The sequence below is a fragment of the Rhipicephalus microplus genome, chromosome 6, assembly GCF_043290135.1.
Source record: "Rhipicephalus microplus isolate Deutch F79 chromosome 6, USDA_Rmic, whole genome shotgun sequence".
Classification (NCBI taxonomy): domain Eukaryota; kingdom Metazoa; phylum Arthropoda; class Arachnida; order Ixodida; family Ixodidae; genus Rhipicephalus; species Rhipicephalus microplus.
The window spans coordinates 189,909,969-189,922,468 of NC_134705.1; the positions used below are offsets into that span (position 1 = coordinate 189,909,969).

General features: G+C 46.7%; 1 protein-coding gene across 2 annotated transcripts in view; it reads left to right on the plus strand.

Moving 5' to 3' along the window:
• Positions 1 to 12,500, plus strand: part of LOC119166963 (cytochrome P450 2J1) — a 27,930-nt gene that overhangs the window by 10,782 nt on the left and 4,648 nt on the right. The gene's annotated exons all lie outside the window — the stretch shown is intronic.

A 12,500-nucleotide genomic window follows, 5' to 3' on the forward strand; every position in this document is an offset into this window, starting at 1 on the left:
ATGACGATGACGACGACGAAGTTATCCAGAGGTCGAAGTTTAGTTGTTGCAATCAGGCACCAGTTGTCAACGAACACGTATAGACGCGAGAACTTTTCGAAATGGTGCCGTAATAGCAGAGGTACATGCGTTTGATGTTCAAACGAGGTCCTCTCCTGTTTCGCTCTCTCCTTCGCACTCCATTCGTCAGCTCGTTTCTCCTCCTCGCCGAGCCGCGAGAGAGCGTGTTTGCTAGTAAACAAGTTCTTTTTGTTTGATGACACCACCGAACGGGGATGTCGAAGATGTGGACGTCACGGCCAACGCTGGAGATTGCCGAAAGGCCCGAAGAGGATATGGGACTGTCTCGTAGTGTTGTCGCGTTTGGCATTGTTTATCGGGACGGCACTCTGAAGTCTATGCGTGCATTTTCTTGCAGTGTTAATAAAAATTATTGCAGGCAAAAGTTTTCTACGTCCCGTGCTAACTAACGAGACGTTGTACGAAAAGCAAACGCGAGTGAAATTTGCTCTAGCAGAACTTTGGTTCGGGCGAGTTGGTTCGCGGACAAACTTTTTGGGTGCAGCCATATGAGACACAAGGACAAAGAGGCATATAGTAGACGCGACGAGCGCTGACTGACAGCTGATTTTTTATTACCTTCGCCAGTGCAAAAATAAGTTGTAAGGGTAAAGAATCAGTGCAAATATCAGTCGTTATGCGTATCCGTCGCGTCTATTGTATGTCTCTTTGTCAGTGTGTTTCATGTATAGCTGCACCACAAAAGTTTGTGAGAGAAGTGATGCAAAACGGTCGCTTGATGAGTAGGATAGTGAGCTGGGAGGGCCATACAAAAGCGAATATGAAAGCTTTACTGAGTGATGACCTAGCCACATAGTTGGTAGCGCCTTAATTAGAGAAGGTTATTTAATAATAATGAGTCATATAATGATAAACAAACTAATGCAGCGAGTATTTAGTTATTTAAATTAGTAAATCGTAATTAGTGGCGAACAATTAAAGTTGGACGTCGATATGAAGTGCACGAGAAATGATTATGAAGATGATGATGAAAAAAAAATCACAGCATATCCACAGAGTGAATGATGATGAGCGGGGCGGAGTTTCGAAGGGTTTTAGTTCAAAGGGCCTGTCCGTCCGTTCATACGTCCGTATGGCTGTATGTCCGTCCGTCCGTCCGTCCGTCTGTCCATCTAGTGAACACTCCAAGTACCGCCATCTCGCATCATTTCATCGTATATTTGTCATATACAAGTACCGCCATCCAGCGGACATTCCAAGGACTAAAAACCAGAGGTGGCTACTACACACAGGAGACGCACGACCAACGCCTTAAGGAGCTTCGACCCTAAAACAGTGACTTGTCGTTTTAACTGCATCCATTACAAACCCCGCGTGATTTTTTTTGTTTTGATCTTCGGCCGCCTGGGCGCGGTGGGTACGGTGCTCAGCTGCTGACCCAGAGGTCGCGGGTTTGTTTCCCGCAGGGTGGTCGCATTTTGATCGAGGCAAAAAGGTAGAGGCTTATGTACTGCGTAATGCCAGCGTTCGTTAAAGAATGCCAGATGATCGAAGTTTTCGGAGCCCACCTCTACGGGCTTCCTCAATCATATAGCGGTTCTGGCACGTGAAACACCGGATATCATTCTCAAAGGGACACTACAGGCAACTGCCAAGTCGACTTTGATTGTTGAAATAGTGGTCCAGAAACGTCGTAGTGTTACTTTCGTGCCGAGAAAATGCTTATTTTGAAATAAAATCACGTCCTAGTGGTCCGCGTCGGGTTATCGCATTTCAAGTTACCCGCCTAAAGCAGAAAGTCTCAAGTCACTGTTGCCGTGCGCAACGTTACCCGGCTTTACGGTGCGGCCGCTGACGCTAGTAGTAGCACAACAAAAGTAGCGGGAGCCACAGCAGCAACAACGGCCATTATACCATTTCCTGCCATGGCCTCCGGGATAGCAGATGTGTTTTGGTTTAACTGGGCTTTGCTAGATGGCACGACCTGTCCAGTTTAACCGGGCGAAAATTGAACTTTCGAACCGCTCGCGCCATTTCCCACAGTAACGTCCGGGGGTTCTTTTTTCAATGAAGCTAACAGAAACGAACGAGCAGCATCTTATTACGTCTCTTGATGCGTGGAAGGTTTTTTTATTTAGTAGAGTTAGTTAGATTACTAGTGATTAATTGCAGCCGACACCTCTCACGTCATCTGGATCATTTTGCGAATGTCCTACTCGTGGCGCATGTGTTCTCGTGCATTTACCTTAATTCCTCGGTAAGTAGGGCTCTGCTGTTGATAATATTGCCGTTTTAGACGTTGTCATACACTGAACTTTTACTCCGACACAAATTGTTATTTGACTTTAGTGTCCCTTTGACCGTGTGAGCTTTCTGTGAAAAACTCTGGTTCCATCAGTCTCGCCGTCATATGTTTATAATAAAAGAGAAAACGGAATTCAGAGCTTTTATTTCATGTTTGTCTCCCGGCAGAATCTTCGCTCGCGGATTTCTGAGCCACATTTTTTTTTTTTGAATTTGAGGTGTTTTTATCGCAATTTGGCCCCGTCGACTCAACAAAATTATCGGAAACGCATCACATGTGGGCAACAATGACTTTTCGCTCCCAACCATCGACGCCCACACCCATGACCTACTACACTCCTGACCTGTTCAGATAGCGGGGTTCCTATGGGAGCGCGTGTCCCCGCTCTCGTTCAATCGCTCGCCGTAGGTGGCGCTACCTATAACCTGTTCGTCTGCTACTTTACGGCTGTTTGGACGGCGCTAGAGTAAGAACGGCTGCATTCCGTGATGAACAGCCGGCATATATGTGACTATTTTTTCACTTAGATGACTGGTCAAGTAAGCTGTTCAGTGTGACGAAAAATTTATTGCACACTGGTGGACAAATGCGAGAATCCGTAGACTTACATAGTGTAGGACAGCATATGTGATGTTGCGTCCATTTAATTGCAAAGAATTTGTGAATGACTTTTGAAATATTTGTTTCAAAATTATTTTTCATTAGTGCATAATAATTACGCAATATGAGTGCTCTGTTGGCCGAAATATGACCACGAACACTCAAGCTGACGTCAGCGAACAGGTGCTGACTAGCGCCACAGTGCTCCTAAGTTACGGCCCTAGCGGCAGAAGGTATGAACTAGAACGTGGGCGCTGGAAGAGGTGCTCTCTGGGCAGGTCAGGAGTGTAGTAGGTCATGCCCACACCTACACCGGAATGTTTGCGAAACGAGCTCTTTAGCACGTTCGTGTTCAAATCGTTTCATGGAGGTTGTATGAAGTTCCGGGTTGAATGCATGACTTACTCGATTTTTTATTGATTATATATAATAGAAGAGGTGTTTAGAAAGAGTGTCAGACGATTCAGAGGAGGATGTGCTCTACTATGGAAGAGCAAGGAGCTATTTAGAAAAAAGGTTTAACGATTTAGAATACTTGGCACTCTACTGTATGGGAGAGCAGAAATTATTCCAATGAGCTACAAATCTGTGGTTGTCCTGTTTAGAAGGTTGCCAGTGTTTAGGATACTTTTATTTCTGAAAGAAGCATACATACACAAAAGACATTCATATGTTACACTTTTCGTTCTCAAGACATTGCTAATATATCCCAATATGCATTCAAATGCACAACATGAACTGTTTGTACCTGTAAATAGAAATTCTAACGTGCACAAAGAAAACTATGCGCAGGGGTACGTGTACTTAATGAAAATGAGCCAAAAAAGCAATAAAAGTGCGTACACGAATAAATAAATACTTATACGATACTAAATACAAGTTCAGTGAAATTACAAACACTAGCTTACCTTCTCGGTAATGAAGGCGAGGCATGGACGCTTTGTTCTTTCTGAGAAGAATAAATCGTGTTGACCACCGCAGGAGGAAAGCTGCCTTCCTCAGCACGAGTAACTGTTCGTCCAGATGAGTTAACATCGTGGTTCTTAAGCGATGTAGCAGAGGAAACATGGCCCTCTGAGGGCGTCCCCGCAGGCATGCCAGTCCCCTCCGCTTCCACAATACAAAAGCACCAATACACATTTCCAACTCGGCAAAAACGTCTCCATGCTGCAACGGCCGTTGCATGCTGACTTGAAACATGCTAAACGCCCGAAAGTGTGTGTGGGTTTAGAAGGAGTGGGTAACGATTTAGCGTACTATAGGTACACTACTATAGGAGAGCATCAATGCCGTCCCATGGGTCTAAACAAACATTCAATAAGGGATTGCTTTGCCCCAACTTACATAATGAAGCGCTTCCCCCCCCCCCCCCACGCCCAAGGACCAGAAACTCCAGAAAGCGTGTTTAGAAAAAGTGGGTTGATTTAGAGAACTGTTTAGAAAAAAAAATGTTGGACGATTTCGAGTAATGCGTACTCAACTATGGGAAACCACTGAGCCGTCCTGCTAAAAGTGTGCAAAGGCGGAGAAAGAACTGTGTTTTTTTTTAAGTGTGTGTTTAGAGAAAGTAGTTAACAATTTAGGGTACTAGGTACTCTACTATGGGAGAGCATAAAGCCATCCCGTAAGCAACTCCTGAACTGGTTTAAGAGAATCTTATTTCCGGATATATCTTACACAGCTTATGTGCACACATAAAAATGGACAATGATGATCAATGCGTATGTACAATGCAAGCTCTTATATACAGCGAAAAGAACTTATTGCGTATGCAGTGACGTACAATGCAAAAATTTTACAACAAAGACAGTAGATTCATGACATCGAGAACAAGGGGGGGGGGGGGTCATTCACAGTGTAGGGTGATGTTTTGCATTCACCTGTGAGGACAGCTTGCTCTCGCGCTCAAGAACAATATTGCACAAAAAGGACATGTTGCTAAAGAAGAAAAGGGCAATACACACTGTAATGTCACAGTGGTACAAGCCATAGAGTTTCCCAAAATTAACTAGAGGGCACTCTGGCATTGCGATCGTTCAGCGACCATGGGAATGATGGGTAGTAGACACATTTGCCTAGTCTTCGTACTTGCGGGCAGCGAATCGTACTTGCGGCTTCGTTTATTACTGGTTACGGTTTTGTTTTGAAAGACAGAACGAACCCTTTCGAACTTAAGGACTTGATTCGAAATAGTAAGCTTAAAAGAATAAGGTTGTGAAGCGCAAACGGTGAACATTTGCTAATTTATGCTTTCTTGAAAAAACAGCTCCTAGCCACACGAACACACACGGAGCCAGAAGCAGGACAGAAGTACGAAAATTAGACAAAATATCATTCCCATGCTCGTTGAAGCGCCGTGTGTTGCAACTCCCATAGACACTAGCGCCAGAGTTCCCTCTAGTAATAATTGTGGGAAACAATATGGTACACTACGAAATATTGAACCACCTATATAAGGATGCTGCCGAATGCAACTCATTTATTTGAACGAGTTACTCATTGGGACCACTGTCGTTTTCGCTACTACTGCGTCAAATAAAAAGTCAGCTAGCTATCTGACTCGCAGTCCATATATATCCGGAGCATGTATGCCTTTCAGTGTAGTTCCCTGAATAATTACTCTTTATCCTGCCTCATTATCAAAGTGCTCACCGTCATGGTCGTAAAGCTTTTGTTCGGGAAATTATTGTATACTGCGACTGCGGGGTGGGGGCAAAAGATGAGTGGTTTTATAAGCTCTCATGTCAAGAATAGGGCCAACAATAGAGTGGTTTGGACCAAGCAAGGAGGATTTACAAAGTTGCTGGAATGGAAATGATTGTGCAGAAGTGAAGTCGTTCCTCTGGCAAGATGACGGCTGTGGCGGCCACCTTACTAGGGGCATGATTAAGTATCATCGTTTAGCGATTAAAAACGAAGCGTTTCCCTCGCACGCCCAACGAGTTGCAACGCAACGAGTCGCCCAGTCCAGTCGTCCAGTCGTCCAGAGCGTAGCTCTGGACGACTGGGCTCGCCTTACGTCATCTCCTGACGCCGACCTCCGACGACGGTGTAGCTATGACCGACTGGACTTGCTCTACGCCACCTCCTGACGCCGACAAGAGCTCTCGCAAGTGGTGCCCCATCCTCGGACTCCTGTGACCGTGTTTCCATCTTTCCTATCTCTCCTATCCACCCGATATGTCATCGCTCTCACGCTTACCTCATCTCTCTTTCTTTCTCTCTACACCTTTATTCCTATCCTTTTAATCCCTCCTCACCCCCATCCCTTGAGAGCTACTGTTGAGGTGTCCCTCGCTGAAGCAGACAGTTACGGGGCTCACTTTTTTTTTTTCCTTCTTACAACATAACCACTTCCCCCCACGCTCAACGCAGTTCAATGTTGCTGACGGCGTAGCCTAGTGCACCTGGCTCTGCCTGCCTATCTGTGATTCCCGGAACCGGGAGGGAAAATTAGCTTCAATTGTCGTCGTCACTCAAGCAGCACGGACTGCATAGTGCGGTCGGGCTGCCTCGGCTGCTTGCTGCCTTCTGTGGCCGTGGTTATTCTCTATCCGTTTCAAACATCAGGTTCAACGCTAGGGAAGCTATGCGAGAAGTTCGACGAAGTGACTCTTGAAAAGGGAAAAGAAGAGAAAAGTGAGCCCCGTTATTGTCTGCTTCAGTGAGTTCGGCTAGCAAGTGCATATCCTTCCGCGCGTATCGTGGTCTGCTCTTGTCGTTGTAAACGCTCGCGCGAGCCGAGGGGCGCGTCGCGTCGACCTGCTATAATAGACACCCGACAGTGGACCAAAGGGCACGACGAAGCGTTTTTGGCCGCCTCGGCATTGTTGGTACCGACCGCCAGGGATGCTAAGTAATTGAAACGCTCGCTGAACACAGTGACAGCTTGAAGTGTCAGTTCCCTTCTTGGCACGTTTTCAAAGGACGCTTCCTGGGCGCTTACATAAGCTCACAACTAAACAAAAAACTCCCAAGCATTTCCCCGAGGGTGAACATGGTTAAGTGGGAATACACGGGGTGATGCTATGAGGGGTATTTATTAATTCGCACTATTATATTTATTAATCACACTATGGTGCCTTTATAGTGTAATGGTTCCTGGGATTCGCAATTTGATTACACGGGAGAGTTTACGTTAACTCACTGGCGAATGCCAACGGATTTTAACTTTACTCCCCCTCACGACCCGCTCTCAACGGGAGACTGAGAGAGAAGGCTGTCGCGCGAGAGAGAGGGGTGTGCGCGCAGCTGCAGCGAGTGAGGAGAGCGGAGGAGCGAGCGAAGGGGGAAGGGGTATAAGGCGCGTTACTGACACCGATATCAGCGTCGCGTCCGTGGCTTATTCGGTAGAGCGTCGCGCTGCGGCCCGCCAAGTCCTCTTTCTTTTAAAGATAGAGAGAAGACTGCGGACGCCGCCGACGGCGGTGGATGGTTTGGGGTCGCTTATAAAGTGTATTCACACTTAAAAAAAGAGAATGATATGCACGTGCAAGTACGGTTTGCTGTGTCTTCTCGCCAGGCTACTGCGCATTGGAAGACTCGGTTTTGCTGCGCCTACTCGCTGGGTTGTGTGTTCTGGCGCTACCATCAGATCTCGTAAACTGCATTGCCGGGTGCCTATACAATATACCAAGGAACGGAAACAAGAAGACGTTGACCGATCCAGCCCTTTAGTAACGATTGAGTAACGGGGCTTGTTTGCTTGTAAGTTACAGCACGTGATAATTTAATACCGATCCTTAAAAAATAGAAAAAAATCTATTTTGGCAACTGACAACATTTGGATTGTTTCTCAGTGCAAACGCATTGACTGCAAGAAGAGCCTGCACAGCGTAGCACCTAATTTGTAAAACGAACGCGGCCCGTTACACGAAGTACTACTTCACAAATAAGTTTTGATATCCCATTCCATAGATTTAAAAAACAAATAAGACTTTTCCTATTAAATGACTGTGCAGCCGTTACAGCATAACCTCACTAACTGTCACTGCACCATTGTTCTTGCATTGCATTTTTTATACGTTCAAACGTTTGCATTTTCGGTATGTGCAGTTATCCTAGTTATATGGGTGCATTTTAATTTCTGATGCATTTCCCTGTTACATTCATTTTTCTGTATCTGTGCATTTTTGTTGTACCTCCTTATATTTACTTTGCTATGTACCGATGCTATTATATCTTGTCAAGTTGTATAAGTTGTATCATGTCGTGTTAGTTATACTTTTTATTCGCTGCTGCCTGTACGGTCCCCCAGGTCCCTTCAAGCTGTTCTTCAACAGCTTTTTTGCCTGGGGAACACCCAACTTTTTGTGTTGGAAATAAACCCAAACTTCAACTCCAAGTGCGCAGGCTTCCCTACCCTCCTCCTTTTCTGCCACAGACTTCGGCCAACAAGACAATAGCGAGGAGGCTTGGCTGTTATTTTTCTTTGTTTCGTTTGTCTTTCTCTCATCCCCATGCATAAAACCGGCTTCATTTCTGTATTTGGATTTTGGATTTCTCTCGCACACGCCCTCGCTGCCTTTCACGTGTGTGCTCGCCCGTTACTAGATAAGTTTGATAAATACTTTTTTTTTTACAAGCTAGTTCGTTTATTCTGAACTTGCGGATGTTAGCAGCGGAACAGCGCCGTACATGACATCTTCTTTCGACTAATTATCTATTTATTGCGAGAGTAAATGTATACAAAGGTATGCATGTATTATGTTCTTCTTCTTCTTTCTTTTTTTTCCGCTTTGGGGACCTGTACGCAGTTTGTTACATATGACCAGCCACTAGCCACTGTAGACTTTCAGTCCAAATGATCCTTGTGTATCAAATTTGTGATTGCGAAAGTTACGTTGACTAATTACAATGTTACGTTGACTAATTGTTTGACTGATTGGTTTACAGATTGACTGATCGATCAGGTAGTTTGTACACATTATGGTGATTGTGTCATTGTTGTAGGCGCGTGCGTTTGGGTATTTTGAGTGTGTGTGCGTGTGTGTAAGAGCGTGTGGGCATGTAATTGTGTTTGTGTGGTCGAGTACGCTTGAAGCGGCGTTTGCTTGCTGCGTACAATAAACGGGTACATATCGACACGGAAGATAATTACCTGACGTTTTCTCGAGTCGAATGACAGGCCAAAAGAGAAATGTGCTGCCAAGCGTGAGTCGAAAAAAGTGCCGCCACATCCACGAAGTGAATGACGATGAGTGGGCGAAGCTCCGGAGGTAAACCTGGTAAACCATGAATCCTCCGTACATTTTGCCCACTCGATTTTATTGCGACGCTCCCCCTAGCGTACGTCGCCGCACTATATCGAACGATGACACGCGCCATATGTGGCATCATTCCTATTTTATAACACCTCGCATCTTTCATAATCAACTACACGTGCCGCCGTCTAGTTTATACCATCTTGCATCTTTTGGATGGACGGACGGACGGACGGACGGACGGACGGACGGACGGACGGACGGATGGATGGATGGATGGATGGATGGATGGATGGATGGATGGATGGATGGATGGACGGACGGACGGACGGACGGATGGACGGATGGATATGGCTGTACCCTTTAGATCGGGCGGTGGCTAGCGAATACTTAATGCTGTCAGCTACAAGTACCGCCATCTAGTGAACACTGCAAGAACTGAACGAGAGGTGGCTACATACAGGGGACGCACAGCCCACGCCTTAAGGAGCTTCGCTCCTAAAACGTGACCACAACATGTTTTCAAAAGCTAGTTTCGGTTCCTATATATACATGTTCTCACCGGCGGCCGCTCGTTTGTTCCGCCTGCCTCGAATCGGTGTTCGCCCTCGCGCTATAGATGTTTGAATACGGTAGGCGCATGGAACGGCATGATTCGGGCTGCACTTTACTCCAGTAGACATCATCTTCTGTGGAACAAAATCTATGCGCGACGACTCTTTCACCTGGCGAGGCACTCGCACTGACCACTTGTTGACTCGTTGCCGACGACCGTATATCTGTGGCATTGCACGTACGCGTCCGCTTCAGCTACGGGAGGTGCGGGGTTCGATCCCCAGTGCCGGCCGGCCACCCACCGGTAGCTAAACAGGGTACAGGCGGGCTTCGAGGGGCTGTGACGCGTCGCCCCAGTGGTGGAGCTTACTCTGCCTGGATACTCCCAACATGCTGCGTGGGGACCCGTCTCGTTGCCGACGACATAGTGAAGCCTCTTGTTTATCGCTTCCAAGTTGTGACGGGTCACTCTCCAGGAAGCAACTATGGACGATGACACCCGCGTGATTTCGTTACCGCTTTCAGCTCTTGCCCGCTCGGCACGGAAGCGAGGTATATCCGCGAAGTAGACGGTTCGGAGGCTCGCGCTCGGAAGCGCAAGGTCGCTCGATGAAGAAGCACGCGAGATCCATCGGCTGAACTGAACACATACAGCACGAGCTTCTTACACCACCTGTCTCTAGGGCCACCCGACAGTAATAGTATACAGTAGTATACCTTGACGTCAACTACATGTTATGGGCTTATCGTCGCGTGCTCGTGCAAGACGTCGTGACGTTTCGACGGCTTTGTGGGTGATGGATGCACGAGTGGCTGTTGCGTATGTCTTGGTACTTGACGCCATAGCAAGTGGTGCGTGAAATCGCCAGAATTGACAATGTCGCTTGACGTCGTGCTGCAGTGTAAACTTTACCGTCCGACAGTCTGTCTGTCCGTCCATCCGTCCGTCCGTTCATCTAGTGACCACTCCAAGTACCGCCATCTCGCATCTTTAGGTACGCCGTGGTAAATCTGATTTTATTGTAAAAAAAAAAAAACTATAACATCAGCGCTTCTTGAGCTTGCCACTTTGTCCACGTGTGTAGCGCAGTAAAGAAAGCTTCGAAGATCGGGGGCAACCAGTTTGGGGCCGGTGAAACGTGACTCTCTTCGATGGAGAACCACGCGCGCGCCTATACGGTCAAAACAGCAATACGTAAGGGTTCCTCAGTTATACCGGATCATTAGGGTGTGGAACTATGAAACCATCAGGGAACTATGAAACCCTACGCTGCCATAAACCCCCCTCTCTCCACCTCCCCTCCCCCTCCCACGTACCCCCGCTAGTTTTTTTTTTTTCTCCGTAGCCCATGATGTCTTCCTATGTCAGCAATGGTTCAACTTGCGCTTGTTGGTACCACATTGTATTGTAGTTGCGCTGGGCGAAAGACATGAACGATCAAACACGAAGCGCTCTACTGGTATGCTCGGTTCTCTTTGTCACAAATCGTCCGGGTATTTTCTCTCATCGCAGATACATTAGAATTCTTCTATCGCAGGGCTCTCCAACACGTGGTTCGTGAGCCCTTCTCTTGCGGCCCGCGGTCCGCACATGACTGTCGCCCCCCCCCCCCCCCGCCAATTTTTTTTAAAATTTGTAATAAGTATATTCGTCAGCTACACGGGTATGAATGGTCTGAAGCACTCTTTTCGAGAGGAATTCCATGCGTTCGCCTCGTGTTGAAACATGGCCATGAAACAAAAGCTGCGTTTAGAATTGCCTTCCATATTTTTCGGCGGTTGGTATGTACATGTTGTTCGAATCATGGCGCCAAATGTACATCAGTAATGACCCGTATACATGACATATGGGAAATGTTTTCTATCAAATGGTAACGTTTGCTGAAATATGTACAAGCTACGACCCCCCCCCCCCCCCTACCCGTTGATTCTCCTTTTTTCTGCCTTGTCCCCGCCTTTGAGGGACTAATTTGTGTGACTGCTGCCCGCTTTATGAGATGAGTTTCATACCCCTACTCTAAGGGCTGTAACTATTTTTTTCATGCATTAACGTTTCGGGTGATACTAAAGTACTTAAACGCCTTCACACTGACCAGGCCATTTGCCAAAGTCGGCCTTTCTGCACATAAACACCACCACACCTTACGACCATACCATACCATACCATACCATACCATACCATACCATACCATACCATACCATGCCGTACATACCGTTCCAAATCATATCATTCTATTCCATGACTTACCATAAACGGCCCTGCCTGCTCAATCGAAACTTGGAACCAAGCGCGGCCCGAAAGTGTGCTTTACCGCATTGTGAGTGCTGCGGTGAAGGCCACCAGCGTGTGGTGGTTTTGTCTCACACGAAACCGCGGACCGTTTTTTTTTTTTAACAGTGAGTTGTTTATCGCAAGTCCGCCATCAATCGTAGCTAAAAGAATTAATGATGATTCCTGCAATTTTACGTGGGAACAACGAGATAGGATCATGAGGCAAGCCGTCGTGGAGGACTTCACATTGATTACGACCTGCTCGTCACATCTTTATATCCTTCGCATTTTACTCTTATCAGACACGTTCGATCGACTCTCCGGTGTCCGGCTCTTTTGACCCGAGGACCGACCGTTTTCTGTAGTTCAAAATTCCACAAGCATGGACATGCGCTCGAAGGTGCAGAAGGCAACTAAGACGTTACTGACGTGCTAAACTCAACTAATCTGAACGACTGCTGTATGTGCTCTCACTATTGTTCTTGTCATTTAGTCCTCTTCTTTTGTCTCTCTTTTCACTCCTTATTACATTCTCTAAAGCAGG